This window comes from Nycticebus coucang, chromosome 10 (assembly GCF_027406575.1).
Source record: "Nycticebus coucang isolate mNycCou1 chromosome 10, mNycCou1.pri, whole genome shotgun sequence".
NCBI lineage: Eukaryota > Metazoa > Chordata > Mammalia > Primates > Lorisidae > Nycticebus > Nycticebus coucang.
This window is the reverse complement of record NC_069789.1, coordinates 127,376,998-127,402,139: the sequence shown is the minus strand read 5'-3', so window position 1 is coordinate 127,402,139 and position 25,142 is coordinate 127,376,998. Positions and strand designations below refer to the sequence as shown.

The 25,142-nt window shown below is 40.3% G+C and overlaps 2 long non-coding RNA genes and 1 pseudogene across 5 annotated transcripts in view; 2 read left to right on the top strand and 1 right to left on the bottom strand.

The window, feature by feature from the left end:
• LOC128596013 (uncharacterized) overlaps positions 1-17,369 on the bottom strand; it is a 35,576-nt gene extending 18,207 nt beyond the window's left edge. Inside the window, exons 1-6 of one of the 4 annotated variants that reach the window (XR_008383042.1) lie at positions 17,259-17,369; positions 15,171-15,278; positions 11,678-11,804; positions 10,708-11,488; positions 8,512-10,519; positions 2,905-3,129 (exon numbers count right to left, since the gene is read on the bottom strand). This is a non-coding gene — a long non-coding RNA (uncharacterized LOC128596013). The remainder of the gene's footprint in view (positions 1-2,904; positions 3,130-8,511; positions 10,520-10,707; positions 11,489-11,677; positions 11,805-15,170; positions 15,279-17,258) is intronic. The other 3 variants (XR_008383041.1, XR_008383044.1, XR_008383043.1) reach the window with 3 other exon arrangements.
• LOC128596012 (syntaxin-2-like) lies at positions 3,124-8,518 on the top strand (annotated as a pseudogene).
• Positions 17,370-17,615: 246 nt separating the features above from the next.
• On the top strand, positions 17,616-20,997 carry LOC128596014 (uncharacterized). The gene is made up of 2 exons (XR_008383045.1): positions 17,616-17,752; positions 19,222-20,997. It is a non-coding gene; the product is annotated as an uncharacterized LOC128596014 (long non-coding RNA).
• The last annotated feature ends 4,145 nt before the right edge of the window (positions 20,998-25,142 follow it).

Genomic DNA, 25,142 nt, shown 5'->3' with positions numbered 1-25,142 from the left:
AGAAATGAGAGTCCAGAGATAAACCTATACATCTACAGTCAACTTATTTTCTACAAAGATGCCAAGACAATTCAATGAAGAAAGAATAGTCTTTTAAAGAAGGAGTGCTTGGATGACCGGATAAGCAATAGAATGAAGTTGTATTAAAACTTCATATTAATATACAAAAAGTAACTCAAAGTGTATCAAAGTCTTTAATGTAAATGTTAAACTATAAAATTCTTAGAAGAAAACAGAAAGCTGAATCATCATGACTTTGGATTTGGCAAAGGAATCTTAGGTATGACACCAAAAGAACATGGAACAGATTAAAGAACAGATAAATAGGACTTTATTAATATTTAAAACTGCTTCAAAGAACACCATCAAGAAATTGAAAAGACACTCCATAGAATGAGATTTAATATTTGCAACTAGATATCTCATAAGTGACTCATTCTTAGACTGTATATTAAAAACTCTTACGACTTGATAATAAAAAGACAAATTACCCAATTTAAAAATGGGCACATATATACACAACAATTATGTACCTATAATAATTAAAAAGATAAATCCAAAGAATCTTGATAGACATTTCTCCAAAAAATAAAAATAAACAGATGGCTAATAAGCATATAAAAGGATGCTCCACAGCATTAATCTCTAGGGAAGTGAAGATCAAAACCACAATTTACATAATAGTACAGGTAGATATAGATATGAAAAAATTAGAACCTCATACACTGCTGCTAGAAATGCAAAATGATACAGCTACTTTAGAAAACAGCTGGTAGTTCTTCAAATGATTACAAATAGTTACCACATGACTCACAAATTCCACTCCTAAATATATTTCCAAGAGAAATAAACCCATGTCTATGCAAAATCTTGTTTATTGATTGTAGCATGAATAATAGCAGTTATTCATAATATTCAAAAGGAACAAACAATCCAAGTGTTCACAGTAGGTGAATGGATAAACAGAATATGATATACCCATGCAATGGAATATTATTCAGACTTAAAAAGAATGGAATGCTGATACCTGCCTCAACATCAAGGAACCTTGAAAACATTACTGTAACTGAAAGAAGCTAATCACAAAAGACTACATATTATATAATTCTATTCATATTAAACGTCCACAATATGGAAATGTGTAGATACAGAAAGTAAATTTGTGGTTGCTTAGGGCTGGGGATAATTTGGGGGATATTGTGGCAATAGATAAAGAGCAGAGTGTTTCTTTTTAAGGTGAGGAAAATATTATAAAATTGACAGTGATGATGATTGCATATATCTGTGAATATAGTTAAAATCATTGAATTTTAAATGACACTTTAAATGGCTTAATTGTATAGTAGCTGTATCTCAATAAAGATGTTTTGAAAAATAGAGTGATGTCAGTAGCATGGTAACATAAGCTCCAAGCCTTTGTTCCTCAATGGAAACACTAAATAAAAAACTACAAATGGATTAAAATTTACAGCAACCACTCTAGTGTCCAATAAAGAAAAATCTATATTCAAAATGGTAGAAAATCGTATGGATGTTTTTTGTATGCCCAATTCTCAACAAAATCACAAGGCTTACAAATGAACAGTAAAATATGGCTGATTAAAGGAAAAGACGGGTCAGAAATGGTTTCTGGGGAAGCACAGACATTGGATTTACTAGACAAAACATTAAAAGAACTGTTACATATAATCAAAGAGCTAAAGGAAATGTTTATGAAGAACTAAAGAAAGTCAGAAAAATGAAAATATCAACGAAAGACAGAAATCATTAAAAAGAACCAAACAGAAATTATGGAGTTGAAAAATATAATACATGAGCTGAAAGATTCACTAGAAGTGTTGAACAGCAAACTTACACAGGCAGAAGAAAAAAATCAGAGCAAGGCAGAGAGGTACAGAGGTTATTTGAAGAAATTAGAGCCATACCCTTCCCAGATTTGAGAGAGACAAATATAAGGAGCTCAATGAACTTCAAGAAGGACTAACCCCAAAGAGACCCACACCAAGAAACATTATAAGTAATCTGTCAAAAGGCAGAAACAGAATGTTGAAAGCAGCAAGACAGAAGCCACATGTCAGATACAAGGGATTCTCACTAAAATTATGAGCAGATTTCTCAACAGAAATCTGGCAAGCCAGAAGGCATTGGAGAAAATATACCAAAAAAAAAGAAAAAGAAAGAATGAAACTTCAACTGAGAATTCTGTATCTTTGAAAATCAGGGAGAAATTAAGACATTCCCAGATGAACAAAAGCAAAGGGAGTTTATGGGAAGTCTTTCAAGTTGAAATAAAAAGATATTAGACAGTAACTTGAAGCTATATGAAAATGTAAAGTTCTCTGGTAAAGGTATAGGTAAATATATGAACAAACAAAAATATTTCTGTAATTTTGTAAACCCACTTTATGGATGATTTCTTCCTTCAGGTTGAGGAGATGAGAAACAGTATCAGCAAAATACGTCAATATGTTCAGGAAGTAAAGAAAAACCATAGCATCATTCTTTCTGCACTAAATCCAGAAGGAAACCTAAACCTATAACTTCACTATATAATTTGAAGTAGGCAATATGATGCTTCCACCTTTGTTCTTTCTGCTTAGAATAGCTTTGGCTATTTTTTGATTCGGTAAGAATTTAGAATTGTTTTTTCTAATTCTGTGAAAAATGATATTGATATTTTGATAGGTATTGCACTGAACCTGTAGATTTCTTTGGGCAGTAAGGTCAGTTTAATGATATTAATTCTTCCAATCATGAGCATGGGATGTCTTTTCACTCATTTGTGCAATCCACAATTTCTATCATCAGTGTTTTATAGTTTTCTTTGTAAAGGTCTTTCACCTCCTTGGTTAACTATATTCCTAGGTATTTTGTTCTTTTTGTATCTATTGTAATTGGGATTACCTTCTTGATTTGGTTCTCCATTAGATCGTCATTGCTGTATAGGAATGCTACTGATTGGCAGAGGGCCAGGGCCATGGTAGCGCCAGCTCAACTTGTGGGTGGTGGACCAGGGACCAGGAGGCAGCAACAGGGGCCAGAGAACCCCAGGTGCAGCGAAGCAGGCCTAAGGGGCAGGGCAGTCAACCAGCTGGCAAGGATGCAGGACCGGCTGTTGGATCTGATGGCCTATAGGCAAAACGATGAGGATGGAGACACAATTATTGTTTCTGAAGAAACCCGCTTTATAGATGATTTCTTCCTTCAGGTTGAGGAGATGAGAAACAGTATCAGCAAAATACGTCAATATGTTCAGGAAGTAAAGAAAAACCATAGCATCATTTTCTTTCTGCACTAAATCCAGAAGGAAACCTAAAAGACGACCTTGAAGATCTGAATAAAGAAAACAGCTCATCAAATTCAAGCCAAGTTAAAGTCTATTGAACAAAATGTTGATCAGGATGAAAGTGGGAACCCAACTTCTGTATATCTTCAGATAAAAAGAACCCATCACTTGGTGCTGTCTGAGATGTTTGTGGAGACCATGGCAGAGAAAACTGAAGCACAGAGTCTGTTTTGGGAGTGCAGCAAAGGGTAATTTCAGCATCAGCTGGAAATCACTGGGAAGACCACCACGGACGAGGAGCTGGAGGAGATGCTGAAGAGCGGGAGGACTTGCATCTTCACAAACAACATCATCTCAGATGCACAAATTACTAGACAAGCTCTCAATGAGATTGAATCTCATCACAAGGACATCATGAAGCTAGAGACCAGAATCTGTGAGCTGCATCACATGTTCATGGATATGGCCATGTTCATGGAGACCCAGGGTGAAACGAACCAGTAACATAGAAAGAAAACATTTATGAATGCCATAGACTATGTAGAACATGCTAAGGAAGAAATGAAAAAAGCTATTAAATATTGTGACAAAGTAAGAAAAATAATGACATGGATTATTATTTTGGGGATTATGTTGTTTGTTATCATTAGAATTAGCCCAGCAACAACATTGCCATAGCAACTATAACCCAGGAACTGTTTACCCTTGGAGCCTGAGACCATACCTGCAACAAAATCAACATCCTGTCCCTTCATGAACAATCTTCAACACTGTGGCATGGCATTGGGTGCTGACTTCCTAATTAATGAATTCAAGGAGAAAGCACAACAGAATATCCCGTCCAGTGAAAACACTGAGAGCAGAATGGATGTGATGAGTGAACTCAAAAGTCCTAGGACTCTAAATAACATACCACAAAACTTTAACAATGTGAAACTTGTTTCTATGGCCATAAAATAAGGAATTATTAAAATTTTCCATTTTTAAAACATCTCCATATTAAAAATGTATGTAAAGGTTTATTAGGAATACTTTATTGTATGAGGCTACTGGATTTCAAATCTAAGACTTTCTTTCCTGCCCTTCTCACACCTAATATATGCTAATTAAGAGAATTTTTTGTACTAAGTTTAACTGGTACTTATTTGAAGAAATAATTTTTATCACACAGCTATTTTGCAAAATTTCTATAATTTTAAATGTTTACAAATTGTTTAATATGTTAGCATCTTAATTTCCCCCCCATTTTATATACTAAATATTGCCTTTCAGATGAAATAGGAAGCTTTAAGATAATAGAACCATTTTTGAAAGTTGTTAATAAATTTGCCATTGCCAGAGAAAACAATGGTTACAAAGCCCTGCAAAAATCCCCAAGTGCCTTCTGTTAATATTGACTAATAAAGTTGAAATGTGCCTGAAACCCTCCAGAAAAGTCTTGATTTATTTAGCTCCGTCCTGGGCTGTTACCAAGGATAATAAATAATTGGTCACTGCACACACATACACAAACACAAAATAAATAAAATAAACAATACTGATTTGTGTACATTGATTTTGTATCCCAAAACTTTACTGAATTCATTTATCAAATCTAAGAACTTTTTTGGCAGAGTCTTTAGAATTTTCCAGATATAAGATCTCATATAATTAGCAAATAAAAATAATTTGACTTCCTCTTTTCTAATTTGGATGCCTTTTATTTGTTTCCTTTGCCTGATTGCTCTAGCCAGGACTTCCAGTACTATGTTGGATTAAGAGTGGTGAAACTGAGCATCCTTGTCTCACTCTAGTTCTTAGAGGGACTGCTTTCCCCTTATACTCATTCAATATCATGCTGGCTGTGACTCTGTCACATGTGGCCTTTATTAAAGAATATTACTTTCATGACTAAATTAGGTTTTTATCTTTAAGTAATGGTGAATTTTATCAAATGCTTTTTCTGCATCAATTGAGATAATCATATGATGTTTGTCCTTAATTCTGTTGATGTAATATATCACATTTATTGATTTCTATATATTTAACCATCCTTGCATTCCTGATATAAAGTCCACTTGATCATGGCACATTATCTTTTTTCTGTGTTGTTGGATTCAGTTTCTAGTATTTTGTCTGATTTTTGCATCTTTGTTCATCAGGGATACTGGTCTATACAAGCAGTCCCTGGGTTATGAATGAGATAGGTCCAATAGGTTTGTTCTTAAGTTGAATTTGTATGCAAGTTGGCACAGGTACATTTCCCTGTTACCTGTCATATGTCTATCAGATGTCTGTAATTCAGAGACTGCCTATATTGTTCTTTCTTTGTTGTATTTCATCTGGTTTCGGTATCAAGGTGATACAGGCTTCATAGAATAAGTTAGGGAGAATTCTCTCCTCAATTTTTTGGAACAGTTTCAGGAGAACTAGAATTAGTTTTTCTTTGTACAATTGACAGAATTCATCTGGTAATACATCTGGTCTTTTCTTTGTTGGGATATTCTTGTAGTATTGATTTAATCTTACTACTCATTATTGGACTTTTCAGGTTTTCCATTTCTTTCTGTCTCAATCTTGGGAAGTTGTGTGTTTCTTAGAATTTATCCATTTCCTCTCGTTTCCTAGTTTGTGAGTGTATAGTTGTTCATAACAGTCTTTGATGATCTTTTATACTTTTGGGGTACCCTTTGTTGTCTCCTTTTTCCCTTCTGATTTTGTTTACTTGGAACTTTTCTTGGTAAATTTTAACTATTTTGGACTAGTTTGAACCCCTCTGGATCTCTTTGGGCTGGTTTTAATGGTTTGGACTTATTTGGACCAGTTAGGACAGGTTTCAACCAGTTTGGACCTAATTTTGACTGGTTCTGATCAGCTTAGGCTAGTTTTAACTGGTTGAGACCAGTTAAGAATAGTGTTAGTTTTGACTGGCTTTAACTGATGTAGACTGGGTTGAATCAGTTTGGACTGGTTTTAACTGGTTTAGATCCAGCTGGACTGGTCTTAACTGGTTTCAGCTGGTTTTAACTGGTTCAGTCTGGTTCTGACTGGTTTAGTTTTGGTTTGACTGGTTTTAACCAGTTTGGAGTAATTCTGACTGATTAGACTGATTTTAACCAGCTTAGATAGCTTTGGACTGGTTTTAACTGGATTAGACTAGTTTTAATCAGTTTATACTGATTTAGACTGATTTGGACTGGTTTCTACCAGTTTGGATTAAATAGACATTTCTCCTAGGAAAGCATACATCATGGCCAATATGCACATAAAAAGATGTTTAACAATAGCAGTCATCAGGGAAATGCAAATCAAAACTAAAATGATGTGCCATTTTATACTCACTAGTATAGCTATAATCAAAAACTCAGGTAGTATCAAGTGTTGGCAAGAACATGGAAAAATTGGAACCCCCAAACACTATTGGTGGGACTATAGACAGAATGGTGTGGCCACATCAGAAGACAATCTGTTAGTTCCTCAAACTGTTAAAAAATATATAGTTACCCAATAATTCTACTTCAAGACATGTACCCAAGGTAAATGAAAACATATCTCCACATGAAAACTTTACATAAATGTTTACAGCATTATTCATAATGGCCAAAAGGCAGAGACAATCCAAATGCCCATCAAGTGATGAATGGATAAACAAATGTGGTATACCCATATGGAGTATTCCATGCCAGAATGTGGATAAACTTTGATAACATTATGATAAATGAAAGCAGTCACAAATGACTACATAGTACACGGTTCCATTCATATGAAATGTCCAAAACAGGGGATCCAAGGAAACTGAAAGCACAGAAGTGGCTTCCTAGAGCTTAGCGGGTTAGAGGATAGAGGCTGGGAGCTCAATAGCAGGGGCTTCTTTTTGAGGTGATCAAAGGTTCTAAAATTGACTATGGTAATGGTTGTACATAGATGTGAATGTACTGTAAATTACTGAATTATACACTTTAAATGGGTAAATTATATGGGTATCTGAACTATATCCAATAAATCTGTAGAAAAAAATTACCAATATCATGACTAAAAATGCGTTATGAATGCAAATCTGAAAGATGGTAAAAGAATAATAAAAGCCGATGCAGATCTGAAAGATGGAAAAAGAATAACAAAAGCCAAAAAAACCAAAAAAACTTTCCAGAAAGAAAACTGCAGGTCCAAATGTCTTTACTGGTGAATTCTATAAAACATAAGGAATATATTTCACTAGGGTTATTCACACTCTTTCAGAAAACAGAGGAAAAGGCAATTTTTCCTAACTCATTCTCATATGGCTGGAATTACCCTAATATCAAAACTTACCAAGAAAAGGATACAATATATTAATAAAGCTCATGAAATTATTTCAGAACATCTTAGGAAATTATATTCAACCAAATATAAAAGGATGATCTACCAAGACCAAGTGGGGTTTGTCCCAGAAACGCAAGGTTGATTTAATATCCAATAATGAATACTATGTATAATTTACTATATTAAGAGAATAAACATAAAAGTCATATGATCATCTCAATAGCTTTGGGAAAAATAATTGAAAAAATGTTAACACCCCTTTCAAAAAATCAGCAGAAAAGATTTGGAGAGAATTGCATGTAGTGTGATTTAGCTAATCTTCTAAACCCTTCAGTTAGCAGTATACCAACCAGAAAAGGTTATCCATTGTCTCCACTTATATGAAACATTTTACTGGAGACCGCAGTAAGTATAAAAGGTAAGAAATAAAATCATACAAATTAAAAAAAGAAATAAGTGCCTTTACACCTAGCAGACATGATTGTATATGTAGGAAATACTATCTGTTGTACAAAGAAACAAGAAGTAAATTTGCCAAGGTGCTAGTATATAAGGTAAATATAAAAAGACAATTGTTTTTTTCTGTATCTTATCACATACCGATACAGATATATGTGTGTGTGTATATAAATATGTATATATATACATATATACACATGCGCACACATAGACATATTAACATATATCATGATGCTGGACTGAAAAGGTTAATATTGGTAAATTATTGATTTCAACCAAGACCTGAAAGCTGGTCTATGAAGTTATTACAAAAGACATATTGCTTTTTATGGGTTGCAAGGCTTTTTTTTTCTTTTTGCAGTTTTTAGCTAGGGCTGGGTTTGAATCTGCCACCTCTGGTATATGAGGCTGGCACCCTACTCCTTGAGCCATAGGCATTACTCCGAGTTTTAAGACTTTTAAGCCAAGAGAGATACTACACTCACCTCACATGTATCTCATGTCCTTACTCTGGGAGAAAATAACCATATACAGCTCTGTAGTCACCTACAAGGCTCAGTTAGAAGAGAAATACCCAACGTTGCTGTGCTGATGTTTGTTAGTCTCTGCCAATGTAGAAGGTAAGAAAAAATAAATAAATAAAAGGCATGCAGATTCAAACAGAAGTAAAACTGACTTCATTCAGAGGTACCTGATTCACAGAAAATACTGTATGTATGGAGAAAACCCAAAGGCATCCATGAAGATACTATCAATAATAAAAAGTGAATTAAGAAAGCTTCAGGCTACAAAATGTGTGTGTGTACAAGTACTGTGTGTATGTGTGTATGTGTAGAAAGAGAGAGAGAGAGGAGGGAGAGAGAGGTCTTAACAATTAAGTTTGCAAACACATCCCAGAAAAAGCTACATACCTACAGCTCTGATGGTAATTCCAGAAAAAGAGCTCCAAAATTGCTTTGAAGAGTGGACTAAGTGCTGGTGCTGGTGCATATTTTCCCAAGAGGAGTACTACGAAGATGACCACAATGATATTCAGCAATGGGGTATGTAGCACTTTTTCTAGGATGGGTTCACACAGACCTCATATGTGTATATATGTGTGTGTGCATTTTCCGTGCACTGCCAGTAAACTCTCGAACACTTAACTTAAAAGACATCAGTTAAATTATTTGAAAATCTCACAATATGCTTAAGAATCAATTAACAAAAGCTAAGCAAGACTATACATAGAAAACTCTAAAGCAGTAGCTGCAAGCTTTCTCTGGAAATGGCCAGGATAGTAAAGGATATGGGAAGGCTTTGCACTTCAGAGATGGTCTCTGTCATATACTTCTCAGGGGTCTTTTTGTTGTTTTTAGTTTGTTATGACCCATTAAAGATGTTGACATCATTCTTAGCTCACTGGCCTCATAAAAATAGGCTCTAGAGCAAATTTGGCCCCCAAGGCCCATAATTTGCTGATCCTTGCTATAAAACATTGTCGAGTGCCTGTGGCTCAGTTGGTAAGGCGCTGGCCCCATATACAGAGGGTGGCGGGTTCAAACCCGGCCCCGGCTGAACTGCAACCAAAAAATAGCTGGGTGTTGTGGCGGGCGCCTGTAGTCCCAGCTACTTGGGAGGCTGAGGCAAGAGAATTGCTTAAGCCCAGGAGTTGGAGGTTGCTGTGAGCTGTGTGATGCCATGGCACTCTACAGAGGGCCATAAAGTGAGACTCTGTCTCTACAAAAAAAAAAAAAAAAATTGTTGAGTGAAAATCAAAAGGATCAAAATACACGGAGATTCATCTAATGCAGTAGAGTGGAAATGTTAATATTGGTTAAGTTGTCAGTCTTGGCCAGGACCCTGAAATCTGGTCTATGGAATTATTACAAGATGCTGGTACCCTCAGGGCACAGGGATTTTAAGCCGGGGAGCATCTTGCGCCCGCGTGCTGTGCCGTCCCCTGCCCCGGCACAGACAGCTGCGCGCTTGGCTGCAAGGTCGATTTGAAAAGAAACGTCCTATGGGAAACGTCAACCAGCAGTCCCTGGCCCACATCTTCTGTGGACACTGGTGTCCAGCATAGCCCTTATGAGTTGAGCTAAAGAAGACCTTCTAGTAAGTAGTGGCTATATTCACTATGGGTGTGCCCCAGGATAAGTACCCTAAAGCCTGTAAGGAACGGGATACGCTCCCACACGGTAAGGAGACACCACCGTTCAGGTGGTTACATTCGGGAGCTCTGGAACCGGACAGCCCAGGTCAAATCCTGGCAGAGCCATTACCACCTGAGGCCAGCTGAGCTGAGGAAGGTTCTGAGGTTTAAATGTTGCAGGAAGCAGCATCCAGGAAGGTCTGAGCACCTGGTCCCCACGTCCGACATCTTCACAGCCCAGGTGCTGACTGTGCGTTCATACCTGTCCACGACAACCACGGAGAAGTCCCGCCTGCCTCCGCGACTTGGAGAGGCGCTGCAGTTACTTGGAGGGGACGCCATCAGGACTCCCGTGCTACCTGCATTAAGAGTGAAGAGAGGGTAAGCCCGGTCCTCTGGGGGGGCTGCTTCAAAGGAGAAAGCTGGGCAGGGGGCCTTCGGCAGCGTGGCCCTGGGGTCTCCTCCCCGCCTCAGCACAGGCGGCAGCCGTCCCCAGGCTGCCCACCCCCTCCCCGCCTGCCCCTTTCTCCGTCTGCCAGTTCCCTACCCTGGGAGGATCTGGACTGCTCCTGCCTCAGGCTCTGGGCAGGGTATGGGTCTCTCCAGCGACCCCAGGGGAAAGGGCTGGCACACGGGTTGCTGCAGCCCTGCCCGGGACAGGTGCCACGCAAGCTTCCACAGTCCTGTACCATCTCCGCTCAAGGCGGCTCACTGGGTGCCAAACGCCCGCAACCAAGCGAACCAAGGCCCGCGTGGCTCGAGCGTCCGGTTGGAGTTGGGCCGTTGGACCTCGCCCTTTGGCCTCCGTTGACATTCCTTCATGCCCCTGGCTCGCGCTCCCTTCCTCCGCCACGTGCTCACCTGCCCGGGGCTGAAACAGGCCGGGTGTGCTTCCCCTCAGAGGGGCCCGGGCCAGGACTCTGCTCTGAGTCCTCCAGTCCACTCCAAGGACCCGACAGAACAGACAGCTCTTGGTGGGGACAACTTCCTCAGCAAGCTTCATGCCCGCCCACCCGCCTCCCGAAGCTTCAGTCTGGATCACCTCACCGTCCAGTACCTCTTCTCACCATTCCTTTACCACAATCCTGCGCTTTACCCTGAGACTGGACATCACCTCTAGAAAGCAGCATCTGATCCTGCAGGCTGAGTTCTCCTTTCTGGGGTCCTTCCCTTGTGTCCTGGCAGAAAATTCAAATGAAGACGGTGTTGTCTGCTGGTAACTCTCTAAGGTGTACAGACACTCAGGACAGTTGACATCTTTCATCCTGGCTGCAAACTGACTGTCTTCCTTTGCCATCTGATCCTCTCCTCTACGAGGCTCTCCTCTCCTTTAGGAGACACCAGAAAGGGATAGTGAAGGTGGAGGAAAATTGGATAGTTCCCTACTCCCCACCCATGGCAGTGTGAGTGGCCATCAGTATCCACCTGCAGACAACAGTAGTCCTAACTTCCTTCCCATGTAGCCTTGGGCCTCTGAAGGAAAACCCCTGTTCCCTGTTCCAACCACCAGAAAATACCTTGAATAAGAAAGTGAAGGGGTATTAGATGAGCTCATTCATCAAGGATCATGCTGTCACCTGCTCCTGCAACCCTAGAGGAGGATTCCTGCCTCTTTGGAGGAATAATTCAGTGGTCCAGTTCCCTCTGAAGACAGAGAAGATGGGGAGGAAAAGTTGCATATATGCTGTCAAATAGAAACTCTCCACCCAGGCCTGCCAGTTGTAGATTTTATAAACAAAACCCAACGTCCCTGCTGCTGCTGCCTCTGCCATTGTTTTGAAGTCAAGGTGAACTGCTCGACCTCCTAAGCTTTTTTTTGTGTGTAGTCATTAGAGAAGAGCTTACGCTTGGAAAAGAAGGCAGAGTGCCCGTGGAACCACAAATTTCTGGAAGATAAAGCCGAGGCTCCTTCAGACAACAGTGCCACTCCCCCTGCCCCTCTATTATCCCATCCTTAGCCATTTCACCTTGCAGATTTTAGATACTCCTACAGTATCAGTCACTGACTTGGCTGTCCTGTCTTCTAGAACCCCAATCCCTTCTGCACATATACAAACCCCCATACCATATATAGATCATGAAAGAAAGCGTCCAAAGCTTTTTTTTTTTTGCTGTTCCAGCTGTCTTTTTCCCTAAGTTCCATGTCATTTGGGGAGTTTCACTTACATTTCCCTTTCAGTCCCTCATCTGTAGCTCTCTACTTGAGACCTCATCACATCACCTATGTAGTGGAAGGTCCGGGGTCACTGTGTATATCTCAGATGCCACGTCCACGTCTAGAGCACTCAGTTTGGGGCAGAATGGTGAGGGGACACCCAGCACCACAGCTCACGATGGAGGAAGCTTAGATCTGAGCACCAGGGTACTGTTGGCACAGCATCCCTACCGCAATCAGAGAGGCCAACGTTGCTGAGAGCACTTGTCCTGGGAAGCATTTTCCTTCTTGCCTATAGTCAGAGCTCCTGGTGCCAGCCCAGCCAAAACACACCTGCTACCACTGGAAGAGGCAGCATCAGTAAGCAGGAACACACTGCAGAAGACACATCTGTCCTTCCTTCTGTTCCAATCACCTGGGATGTGTCCAGGTGGCAAAGGCTGTGCTGGAGATACCTAATTCTCTTCCTATCTTTAGTCAGACCCCAGCTGGGACATGTCAGACCAGGGTACATCTATAACAATCAAAGGAGCCAGAACCGCACCTGTGCTCAAAGAGCCTCTAGTCAGAGCACCTGTTACTATTAGAGGCTCTTGCACCACTCAGAAAACATGCATAGCAGGGGATACTTCTGCCCCCGCCTTCAATCAGACACTTGGGACCCATCTTTCCAGAGCTCATCCATTGGTATTATAGGGGAAGTACTATATTTAGACCTCCGGTTGAAGACACATACATGGAGCCAGCTGAGCACAGCATATCTGGCTTAGGCCAGATATCCCAGACATGTGTTAGACGACACTTGACAGTTTTATCCTTTCCAACTGCTTACACTTGTCATGTGTCTGTTTATTTTTCATTTAGACTTGGGCCAGTCATCCTCATACATACACACCTTAACCGGAAAGGACAGGTGTGGCTTCCAGGCTCTTAGGCCTGTAGAAACTAGGGAAGCAGCAGCTTCTGCTCACTCTGTGACTACCGAAAATGTTTAAATCTAGATAGAACATTACTTAGAAGCCATTAGCATGCTGCTTTTAAAAAGTAAGAAAAAGATATTTTGAGGAAATCTCTGAATGGGACCTGTTTGGAAACTAACCAGTCTGGCTCTACTCTAACCCCTTAAAATACCAAATCAAGTGTTAAAATTTCAGCCAAATCTGGCTGACAATAGTCTTCACTAGACTTACTTTCTGAAATAAATGTTTTTCTAAGGTATTTCACAGACCAGGAGAACCATCTGAAGATGATGAAAGTGAAGCATACAAACATTTCCCTCAGTTCTTTATATATTATTTTATAATATATTTATGACTCTACACTATAGTCTTTCCCAGGCCCTAGTCACATTGACTTGAAAGATATCTCTTGCCCCAGCAGAATTTACAATGCAATGTGAGAGATAAATTAATTAATAAATTAACATAACAAATGAAAAGAATCATGGGAGGGGTTTGGCAGCAGGTAAGAAGAACAAAAAACTAAGTCCAGGGGAGACAAAATTTGAATTGTGCCATAAATTAGAGGAAGAAACAATGTGGAGAAGGGCTATGTCCAAGATCAAGGAAATAGCCTGTGAAAATCAGAGAAGGAAGAGAAACAGTGGGACACCAGGAAGCTGGTCAGGTGTGAGTAGAAACAGTGGGACACCAGGAAGCTGGTCAGGTGTGAGTAGAAACAGTGGGACACCAGGAAGCTGGTCAGGTGTGAGTAGAAACTGACACCAAAGTGGCAGATGTGGCTGTGGCATTTGGCAAGAATACATTATGGACATACCTACATACCACGATGGGGCATTTGTCTATTATCCTGAACATATGGGAATCACAAAAAGATTATAAGCAAAAAAGAGTGACAAGATTATATGTATACTTTAGAAACATCCCCAAGGGCAATGTGAGAGGAAAAGATTAAATGGATAACACAGCACAGGCAAAGTCACTCTGTGCAACAACTCAAATGAAGGTGAGACAATGAGCTCCTGGTCTAGAGGAGTTGACGGTGGGTAACAGAGATGGGAACAGAAGAGGAAGGGAAGTAAGTAATGCCAAGACAAGGGCTGTTATGGCCATGTGGCTCAGATATATGGAGGAGGCTGGTTTGGGCAAAAATATAGTAAATTCAATTTTTATTTATTTATTTATTTATTTATAGACAGAGTCTCACTCTATCACCCTGGGTAGAGTGCAGTGGTGGCACCATAGCTCACAGCAACCTCAAACTCTTGAGTTCAAGTGATCCTCTGGCCTCAGCCTCCCAAGTAGCTGGGACTATAGGCACCTACCAGAATGCCTGGCTAGTTTTTGTATTTTTTTAGTAAAGATGGAGTCTTGCTCTTGCTCAGGCTGGTTTCGAACTCCTAAGCTCAGACAATCCACCCTTGTTGGCTTCCCAGCGTGCTAGGACTACAGACGTGAGCCACTGCACAGGCCGGTAAGTTAAATTTTTAATTGTGAACATCCATGTACTATTCAAAAGGCCATTTACTCACTTATGTATCAACCTAACATTCCAAACATCGAGGATGTGGTCAGGACAATTTTAAGAAGTAATATCAATTACCAAACAGGTAATTTCCTGCCTTAATGGTGATTATATCCTAGTTGGAAAGAACATAAGCAGCAAACATCATACAGAAGTAAATTATTTTGTAGATTAGATGGTACCAACTGCTATAAAGAATACAGCAGTTCATGGGAAATTTTGAGTTTGGGAGTAGGGAGAAATGAGGGTTTCAATTTTTATACAGGATGGACAGAATAAGCCTCACCAGGATTAAGCAAAGTCTAGGTAGGCAGTTGGGTGAACCACACAGACATCTGAAGGGAAATCGATCCAATGGTGGGAATACTGACCGCAAAGGCCCCGAGGAAGGCTGCCTGGTGTCCTCAAGGAATAGAGATCCTGTGTTTCTCTCCTTCCTTTCACCTGACCACAGTGCTCAACTTCCAATCCTAGAGAATCTAGGAGAAACAGAATGTTGAATTATGCCGTAAGAGTTATTACCTAGGTGAAATTGCAGGGTGGGCTCTGGGGAAAAAGTAAAAGTGCAAAAGAATCAAAGGACTTGGAAGAGTGCAGCACGAAGAATAACAGCTCCCTAAATACATCCTAATCCCTGGGACCTATGAATGTTACATTACACACCAAAAGGGAATTAAATTTACAAATGGAGTTAAGGTTGCTACTCAAGTGAATTTGCATGGGGACATTATCTTAGAGTATGTGAGTAGCCCTACTTTTATGTAGAAAAAGAAGTACAAGAGAAAGCCAGAAGAAGGGGTCCCTGAGCCAAGAAATCAAGGCACCTCTAGAATCTGGAACAGGCAAAGAAACTGATTCAATCCCCTGAGGTTGAAAGGGTAGAGCTGCAAGTTCCAACCCTTTAATCCTGCCCTGGTCTTTAAGAAGACCAACCCTCATCCTGAAGCTGCCCAGATGCTGCCAGCCATCAGTCAATTCATCACATACAAAAAGGTATCACTTTGGAGATTCCAAGGATTTTTGGAATTGTATGACAGGAAACTGGAGTGGAAGACCAAATATGGTATATATTTCACAATGTTACAAACATCCAGTGTGCTTCAGAGTGTTTAAAAATGCTGGACATTTTAGAAGGGAATAGCCTATAATGGTGAACTTACAGAGGCAAAGGACCAGGCTGACAGACTTCTGCTCTATCAAAAAAGCCTGGAGATACAAAATGGATGAACATCTTTGCAGAATTGCAAACTAATTCTGATAAGGCCAAAAACTTGCTGTTGCTAGTAAGTAAAATCTTAACTATTCCAACTCAAATGCCTTTGTTGGTAGGATATTTAGCTTGATGTCATCACATTGGACTGAAACTGGGAATCAGCCTAACATGGACTTACCAACGGGGCTGCACTTTTTAGTCAATGTTTGACTGTATTCAGTTTTAACATTACAGAAATGAAAAAGAATGCCATAAAGGCCATAGACAGTTCAGAGAAGCTTTACTGGAAAAGAAACCAAAAAGAGTAAAGACTTCCTAAATATATTATGGGATGAAAACATACATATCTTTTTAAGATAGTCAATGTCTGCTTAATTAGTCCCATTGTATCTACATTCTTCTAAAAATCTTACACTTGTAGCAGGAAGAGGAGGGCCAGATGGAGATAATCACTCGAACACCAAGATACAGAGAAAGAGGGCGGCGCCTGTGGCTCAAGGAGTAGGGCGCTGGTCCCATATGCCAGAGGTGCTGGGTTCAAACCCAGCCCTGGCCAAAAAAAAAAAAAAAAAATGCTTTAAAGATACGGAGAAAGGACTTTATTTCAGCCTGCGGAGCCACAGAAGACTAGAGCTCCCATACTGGCTCAGTCTTTCCCCTTTTATCTCGAGTCAAGAGTTCCTCCTCCAAGGGTATCCTGCTCATTGGTCTGTTTGAATCAAGCTGGAGAAGGCTGCTCTAGCTTTTTTGCTTTTACAGAAACCGAAGCAAACGTTAGTTTTCAGGTCCCTGGAAGTTAAGTTTCTACAAATTCTTAAGAGGTGAGTGACCTTGGGGAGGACCTTGCAGATGTGTCCTTATGGACACCTGAGAAGACCTCTGTTCTCTCAGACCTCACTTTCCTCTCTCACACTTATGGAACTTAAATACAGCCTACAAAATTTAAATACCTAATAAAAAATTAAAAGAAACTGCTTACCAGAGGACGGAAACATTTTTTCCACACAGATGTGTTTAGTCTTACTGTTATTGTTACTAATTGCCACTATTAATTAGTCCTATTAACGTTTTATTAAATAACATTCCTGTAACAGAAAAGTAAACGCTACAGAAAGACAATTTCAAACACCTATTTTTCATATTTTAGAGTTAATATAGTAACGCATTTTAGTATATACTATCATGGTTTTGTCTTGTCTGGTGCTGCACTGTCCTGGATCGGCGCTCTGAAAAGCTGATCACCTACTTGGGATGAGTGTCGCATCCGCCACGATCCGGCCCGCAACGCTCAGATACGCCGGGCAGGATCCGGCAGCCGGTGGGCAAGTACCTGCGCCTGCGCAGCTCCACAACCAACGTGACCGCTCAGAAGTCTCCGGGCGCAAGGTGGGCGGTTTTTGTAGGCGGGGCAACGCGTGTTCGTTGGTGTTACGGCTCCGGACTACATTTCCCAGAGGTGACTGCGAACAGGCTAATTTAGCTGAAACTACATTTCCCAGAGGTCACCCGGTCAAACTGGACTTCCGCCCCCTTTTTAACGCTTGTGAGAGTTGGCGCGCTGGCCATTAGAGACAGGGTTCTGCAGACTCCGAGCAGCTGCAGTGCGTAATTTGGGTTTCTGTGAAGGAAAACAGTGCAGGGAGTAGGGGAGCATCTCTGCAGACGCCAGTGGGCGCGGAACGGACCCTGAAGGGCGGTGAACGTGGGCGTAGATCAGGCGCGCGAGGAACCCAGGCTCTGGTGTGTGCGAGAGTAACGCGGCCAGCTGTGCGCCTCTGTGCGTGTGACAGGGCCGGTATGCCCCCGCGAGGACCGGGTGCATGGCCTCCGTATGAGCGTGGGTTATTAACATTTATTCATACTTTGGTGTGCACCATCTCCTTTTCTTGTTAGCATAGGGGAGGGTTCTGTTTTGTATCTGCAGAATAGAATCACACTAGTTGATTATGTAAAGGAGTAAAAAACTTTTCAATTCTTAGTTTATAAAAGGAAACTATAGATGTCATACCTTGTGCCTGCGGCAGAAAGAAAGGGGAGTACCAGTAAGCCCCTTCTTGTCTGAAAAAACTTTAAGTATTTACCTTTCAAGGATTACAACAATGTTATCTAACAATTATCAATGCAGGAAAAAGGGCTTCCAAGGATCTGTTATGCAAATCACTTTCCTAGTGACTATCATATCATATAGTCACATATCATAGAATAAGATGATTTTAATTATAAACATTTTCATCAATCTCTTTATTGCACAGAAAGAACAGAATTCAGCCTTTTGCTAATGTTCTAAATTTTGCATCAGAGAATCTTTCCTGCTATTTATTTAAAAGGAAGAGTTGCATTCTTAGGGCAAGGCTCTAAATTTTTTAGCTAGAAAGCATGCTAGAGAAACATATATTGGAAGTAAAAAGTGAGAACTTTCTTTTTAAAAAAACGAAGGTCATATGATGGTCTTCACATAATAACTTGATTATACTAGTCCCCCTGCTTACCAGTAGTTTCGCTTTCTGAGGTTTTAGTTAACCTCAGGCAACCTTGGTCCGAAAATATGTGAGTACAGTACAATAAAATATTTTGAGAGAGAAAAAGACCTCATTCACATAGCTTTTATTACAGCGTACTGTTGTAATAGTTCTATTTTATTGTTATTATCTCTTACTGTGCCTAATTTATAAATTAAACTTTATAATAGGTATGTACATATAGGAAAAAACATAGTATATAAGAGGATTCAGTCAGGCATCCACTAGGGATCTTTTTTTTGTTTGTTTTGTTTTGTAGAGACAGAGTCTCACTTTATCACCCTTGGTAGAGTACCGTAGTGTCACACAGCTCACAGCAATCTCCAACTCCTGGGCTTAGGCGATTCTCTTGCTTCAGTCTCCCAAGTATCTGGGACTACAGGCACCCGCCACGCCTGGCTATTTTTTTGTTGCAGTTTGGCCGGGCCGCGTTTGAACCTGCCACCCTGGGTATATGGGGCTGGCGCCCTACCAACTGAACCACAGGCACCGCAGGGATCTTTTTTTAAAACTTATTTTTATTGTTTATTAGAGGTTGCTCAGCCAGGCTCCCTGGGGTTTGAATTACTCTATTCTCCCCCCAAATTTTGTTGAGGGTGGTTGTATCACAGTTTGGAAGCTGAACTGGATGGGCAGGAAAGGCTGTTCATTTATGTCATTGGGAAAATTAAAGCCTCCTTTTCCTCCTAGATCTGGATTTTCTAGAGTTTGAACTTCTCTGGTAGAGGAATCTCAAGGAAGACTGATCACTTCTTACATTGCTACAGGATGGCCCATGTAAGTTGGTGGAGGGTTTTGGAAATAATTGGGATATTTTAGATTACATAGGTATTTTCCTTGATTAACCTGAAGCATTCTGCCTAAGAGAGCACCATCTAATTACCTACTTCTTGAGTCTTCCTCTATGGAGGAATGATGCCAAGTAACTGTTTCCTCCTTATGAGGTCCTCTTTTATAATTGGTGTTCATGAATTCATTAGGCAAACTACTGAGCAAGTAATGTGCTAAATCTTTGCTGAAGGGCTGTGATACAACAGTGCAGGAGTAAATCTCCATGAGAGAGTTATAATACATCGTTTCATACTTTCTGTCAAGACGCAGGAGATACATCAATATACATTTATCTGTCTTCCTTTGTAGATAGATAGATGGATAGATTTCATTTAAATTAAGACATTTTCCCTATTCATTTGGATTTATGAATCCTCTTTATGAATTTATGAATTCTCTGAAATATTTATCAATTTTATTTTGACCTTGAGTTTATTGCAGATTTAACCAAGCTCAACCTTCAGGTTTTTTTGACCTTACCTTTTGTGACTTTTCTACACTGTATGGCATTCTTGTAAACAAGATATTCCGTTTCTAAACCACATGTGATTACCTTATTAGAACAATGGAAAGATCCTTGAATGACAGCGAGGGGAGATCAAAGACAACATTGCACAGATGAGTAAGAACATGCCAGGTGGGGAATCACTCGCTGTGGAAAATAGCCCAGCTGGTCGGTCCCTGAGTTGTTTGGAAATCTTCATTCAAAAGCTTGGAGCCATTGTAGAAAAAGCCTGAGACTTGGGGAAGACACAAATATGTCATCAGCCTTTCCATAGGAACTGCATCTTGACCCATTTTAATACTCAGTCTCTTGATTTCTCTCTAATTTCTTTAGGAGCTTACTTTCTTTCCTGGGGCAGTATCTCATCTGTACTTTGACTGCTTTCAGCTCCTCTTTTGCATTTAGATTTATTTGTATATTCTGGGATCACAGTATTTGAACAGAGATAAGAACAAGAACATTCCAAGCTGATTGAACAGCACATGCAGATGCCTTGAGGTGGGAATAAGCTTTATGTGTTTCTGAAGGAATAAGTAGGGTGGGGCAGAATTGATGAAAGAACCACATGTGAAGAGTAAGAAAAAATGTAGAGCGTTGGGAGGTACTAGGTCCTATTATAGTTTTTTGTTAATGGTCAAGAATTTGGATTCTTTTCTAAAGTGACTAGAAACTATGGTCAAGTTTATGTGTTTCTAATTTTTAAATTTTAAAAGACAACCACATTAAAATATATGGCACATACTTTTGTAACCATCGCCCTGGTCAGAAGATAAAACAGTATTGTAAAACAACAGGCTTACCAAAAAGATGGAAAATGATATGAAGAATTATTATAGACCAGGCACAGTGGCTCACATCTGTAATCCTAGCACTCTCGGAGACTGAGGTGGGCAGATTGCCTGAGCTCAGGAGTTGGACTTCAGCCTGAGCAAGAGTGAGAACCTATCCCTACTAAAAAAAAAATACAAAAACTGGCTCAGCGCCTGTAGCTCAAACAGGGTGCCAGCCACATACACTGGAGCTGGCAGGTTTGAGCCCAGCCTGGGCTTGCCAAACAATGACAACTACAACTACAACCAGAAAATAGCCAGGCATTGTGGTGGGCGCCCGTAGTCCCAGCTACTTGGGAGGCTGAGACAAAAGAATTGCTTAAGCCCAAGAGTTAGACACCACGTGTTGTCTATAGTTTTTTGTACTTTTGCTACTCTGTTTGCTATCCTGTGTGTTCTTATGTGGTTATTTGGTTAAGTTCAAAAACAATGTTACCACTTTTACCATTTCCTAACTCATGATTTTAGGTCATTACTCTGGATATTTGTAAGGGTAGTGTGAATGGGGCAGGAGTAATGCAGACTGGAGGGGACAGTGGCTTGGACTAGAATGCTGGTGGTAGGGAATGGTAAGAAGGGAAGGTATTCATAATATCGTTTGAATGCAGCACTAACAACATGCTCGTGAACTATAGACAGGGAAGCGAAGAGGGAAATCAAGAAGGATCAGCAAGTTCTGGCTTGAGCAGCTGAATGGGAATACTGTTGCCTGAGATGGTAAAGAGAGGGAAAAGGCCAGTTGGAGAATAGATCTAAAGATTCCTGCTTTCCTATGTTAAGTTTTAGATGATTATTAATCATCCAATTAGAGATGCTAAGTCGGCTGTGGATATGCAAGACCACGCTCAGGGAAGGTTTAGGCTCCCCTGTAAAAAAATGTCATTTATTGGCATATGGCTAGTCTTTAACGCCACAGGACTGGATGAAGTCACATAGAGGACCAGCATAAAGAGGTATTCTGGAGGAGTCTGCACAGGAAGCTGCTGAGAAGGAGCCTCTTGCAAGGTAGAATTAATTAGAAGCAGAAAGTCGTGCCACCCAAGACAAATGAAGAAAATGTTTTGAAATAGAGGAGTGATCACCTGAGAAGTGAATTAAATTAAAAAATAAGAATTTCCTACAATACTTAGCCTTGCTAGAATTAGGGGACAGTATCTGTGGCAGCAAGGAGCAAAAGCATGACTGGTCTGGTTTGATCAGAATGGGAGAAAAGTCAGTGATGAGAGCGAGTACAACAGTCCTTTTAAGATATTTTGGTTCTAAAGAGATAGAAAAAAACAAATAAGGTCACATTCTCAAGTTCTAGGTGGACAAGAATTTGGAGGAAACTGTTCAACCCAGTACACCTTGTGTCATATCAGTCTCATATTACTTTGAGGATTTTGGGGGGGGGGTGTTAAAAATAATTTATAACGTTTTTTAATATCCCTTAATATATGGAAGTATACCATTCTTAAAAGTTTACATTTTGCCAACTGAATTAAAAACTATAGAAGAGTCGAAAGAATAATGTGATGGCCGTCTTTAAAACCTTTACCTAGATTCATTAATTCTTAATATTTTCATATTCTGTAGCTAAATATATATTTTTTTTGCTGTACCATTTAAGTTGCACAAATTGTAACACTTTATCCCTAAGTACTTCAACATGTACTAAGAATAAGGATATTATTCTCCATAGCCACATGCAAATAAAACTATTTCACCTGCAGTGCCCACGAGAGGATCATCAATTAGGCATTCAGACTAAGGATGCCTCTGGATATCTTATCTTCATCTGTTTAGGAAGCCACACAATGGGAACCCCAGCTTTCCTGCAAGGCTTCCTCAACTACTCTTTCAGTGTGAATCCTCACAGGGGTTCGTGCAGGATGTATTCACACAACCATCCAAAAGGTGAGGTGCAGAGAGACAAGATACACATCAGACAGGTTTGAGAATTGCTGTGGCTTAGAGAACCACATGTGATTCACAGAATTCAGTGCCAGTAACAGTTCCATAGATGTAGTTTCCAGGGTCCCCACGAAAGACATGCTATTTAAAAGTGATATTACATTTAAAAGCTTAGATTATGAAGTCAGGCACAGTGACTCATGCTTGTAATCCTAGCACTCTGAGAGGCTGAGGCAGGTGGATCCCTTGAGCTCGGGAGTTCAAAACCAGCCTGAGCAAGAGCGAGACCTTGTCTCTACCAAAAGTAGAAAAAACTAGCCAGGCATTGTGGTGGGCATCTGTAGTCCCAGCTACTTGGAAGACTGAGGCAAGAGGATCACTTGAATCCAGGAGTTTGAGGTTGCTGTGAGCTGGGCTGACACCATGGCACTCTAGCTTGGGCAATAGAGTGAGACTCTGTCTTAAAAAAAAAGAAAAGAAAACTCAGATTATGTAGTTTCCATCAGCTATTTATAGCTCCTTTCAGTCCGTATGCCACTTACCTGTCAGTGGTCATTTTCACAACAAACAATATGGATTAGTGAGACAATCCATCACATACTTTCTGTCATCCAAAACAGCACTGTCCAGTGGGAATATAATGTAAGCTACATATATGATTTTAAGTTTTGTGGTAGCTGCATTAGAAAAGGAAAAATGTTGGGCATGTAGTAGACCCCAACTTGGGACAGTGGTCAGCAAGGGAGATGGCGCTGGGGAAATGACAAAACTTACACCAAACTTAGTGCATGCAACCGGAAGCCTGTAAGGGCATACACGATTTCATGTGCCTGGTGGCAGCATGGAAACAATGCAGCACGTGTCTTGTTTCCCGCAATCTTTTTATTGGGTACATAACAGAGTGTACAAGCAAGAATGCACAGCAGTCAGTAGTCAGCACAAGGTTAAGAATGAGAGAGGGGAGATTACAGCCCCCAGGAAGGTTGAGTAAATGGTAGGCAAGGACATAGGGTAATGGAACATCTGAAGTGGCCAGATAACCCAGCAACCAGAATGGGGAGAGAGCAGGTCTCATCTCAGGCAGACAGCTCAGCTTCTCTAGCCTAAGCTACTAGCTGATGGTCTCCGCTGCCTGCACCGCTGATCTCCTCATGCAGATAGTCACATAGACGTTCTCCTGACTGAGCACTTGACCCTGAGTTGGAAGGTATGTGAGGAATTCAGCCTATCTACCTCCCACAGAAAAAGAAGATGGTAAAATTAAATTTAATAATATATTTTATTTCACTGTTTCCCAGACATTATCATTTCCATGTGTAATCACTATTTCTTTTCTGTGTAGAAAGTCTTTGAAACCTGGTGTACATGTTTCACTTTCAGCACATCTCAATTCAGTCCAGTCATGTAGCAAATGGCTACCATATTAGGCAATGCAAGTCTAGAGGACGGCTCCCTACTTTTTTTGTGTTTATATCTTTCTTTGTCAGTTTGCTAATCTTTGTTCTTATGGATGGATGATGAATATTTAACTTCTCAAGTGTGTTCAAGAAAAATTAATTTTTTTAAAAGATGTAAACATGATGTATCCAGACTTCTTTCATACTTTAAAAGATGATGCAGGGCAGTGCCTGTGGCTCAAAGGAGTAGGGCACCAACCCTGGCCAAAAACTGCAAAAAAAAAAGAAAGAAAAGAAAAGAAAAAAAAGATGATGCAATACATAAGGAAATGGCAGGAGTATGTAATATTGATTTATTTCACTACCGTGTCATCTTTCTAGGCAATGCCATCTTTTTTCTTTTTCTTTTTTTTGCAGTTTTTGGCTGGGGCCAGGTTTGAACCCACCACCTCCAGTATATGGGGCCAGTGCCCTACTCCTTTGAGTCATAGGCGCTGCCCTAGGCAATGCCATCATTATCCCACTTCCTTAGCATTTCTTTACATACTTGGATATAATTGATGAATAATAATTAAATAACTCTTAGGATGATGAAAACAGAACAGTGTTCTAAGGAATCATTATTTTTATACAGTGTTCTTATAGGAATTATTTTTCCTATAAGTAATCTGATTATTGTACCATAGTATTTCTTAGTTTTATAAAAGGGTTCAGTACAGTCTGCCTGTGGCTCAAGCAGCTAAGGCGCCAGCCACATAAACTTGAGCTACCAGGTTCGAATCCAGCCCAGGCCCACCAAACAACAATGGCAGCTGCAACCAAAAAATAGCCGGGCATTGTGGCAGGCGTCTGTAGTCCCAGCTACTTGGGAGGCAGAGGCAGGAGACTCGCTTGAGCCCAGGATTTGTAGGTTGCTGTGAGCTGTGATGCCACAGCACTCTACCCAGGGCAACAGCTTGAAGCTCTGTCTCAAAAAAAATAAATAAGTAAATAATAAATAAAAGGGTTCAGTAGAACCCTATCTAATTGCAAAATAGAATGACGTTTATTCTATTTTGAAAACAAATTAATGTTCCCATTTTTACTTTGGAAATGACCACAGTTCCAAAAATGCTCTTTACTTAAAGTTCCCTATATTCTTGCTAATGAAAACAA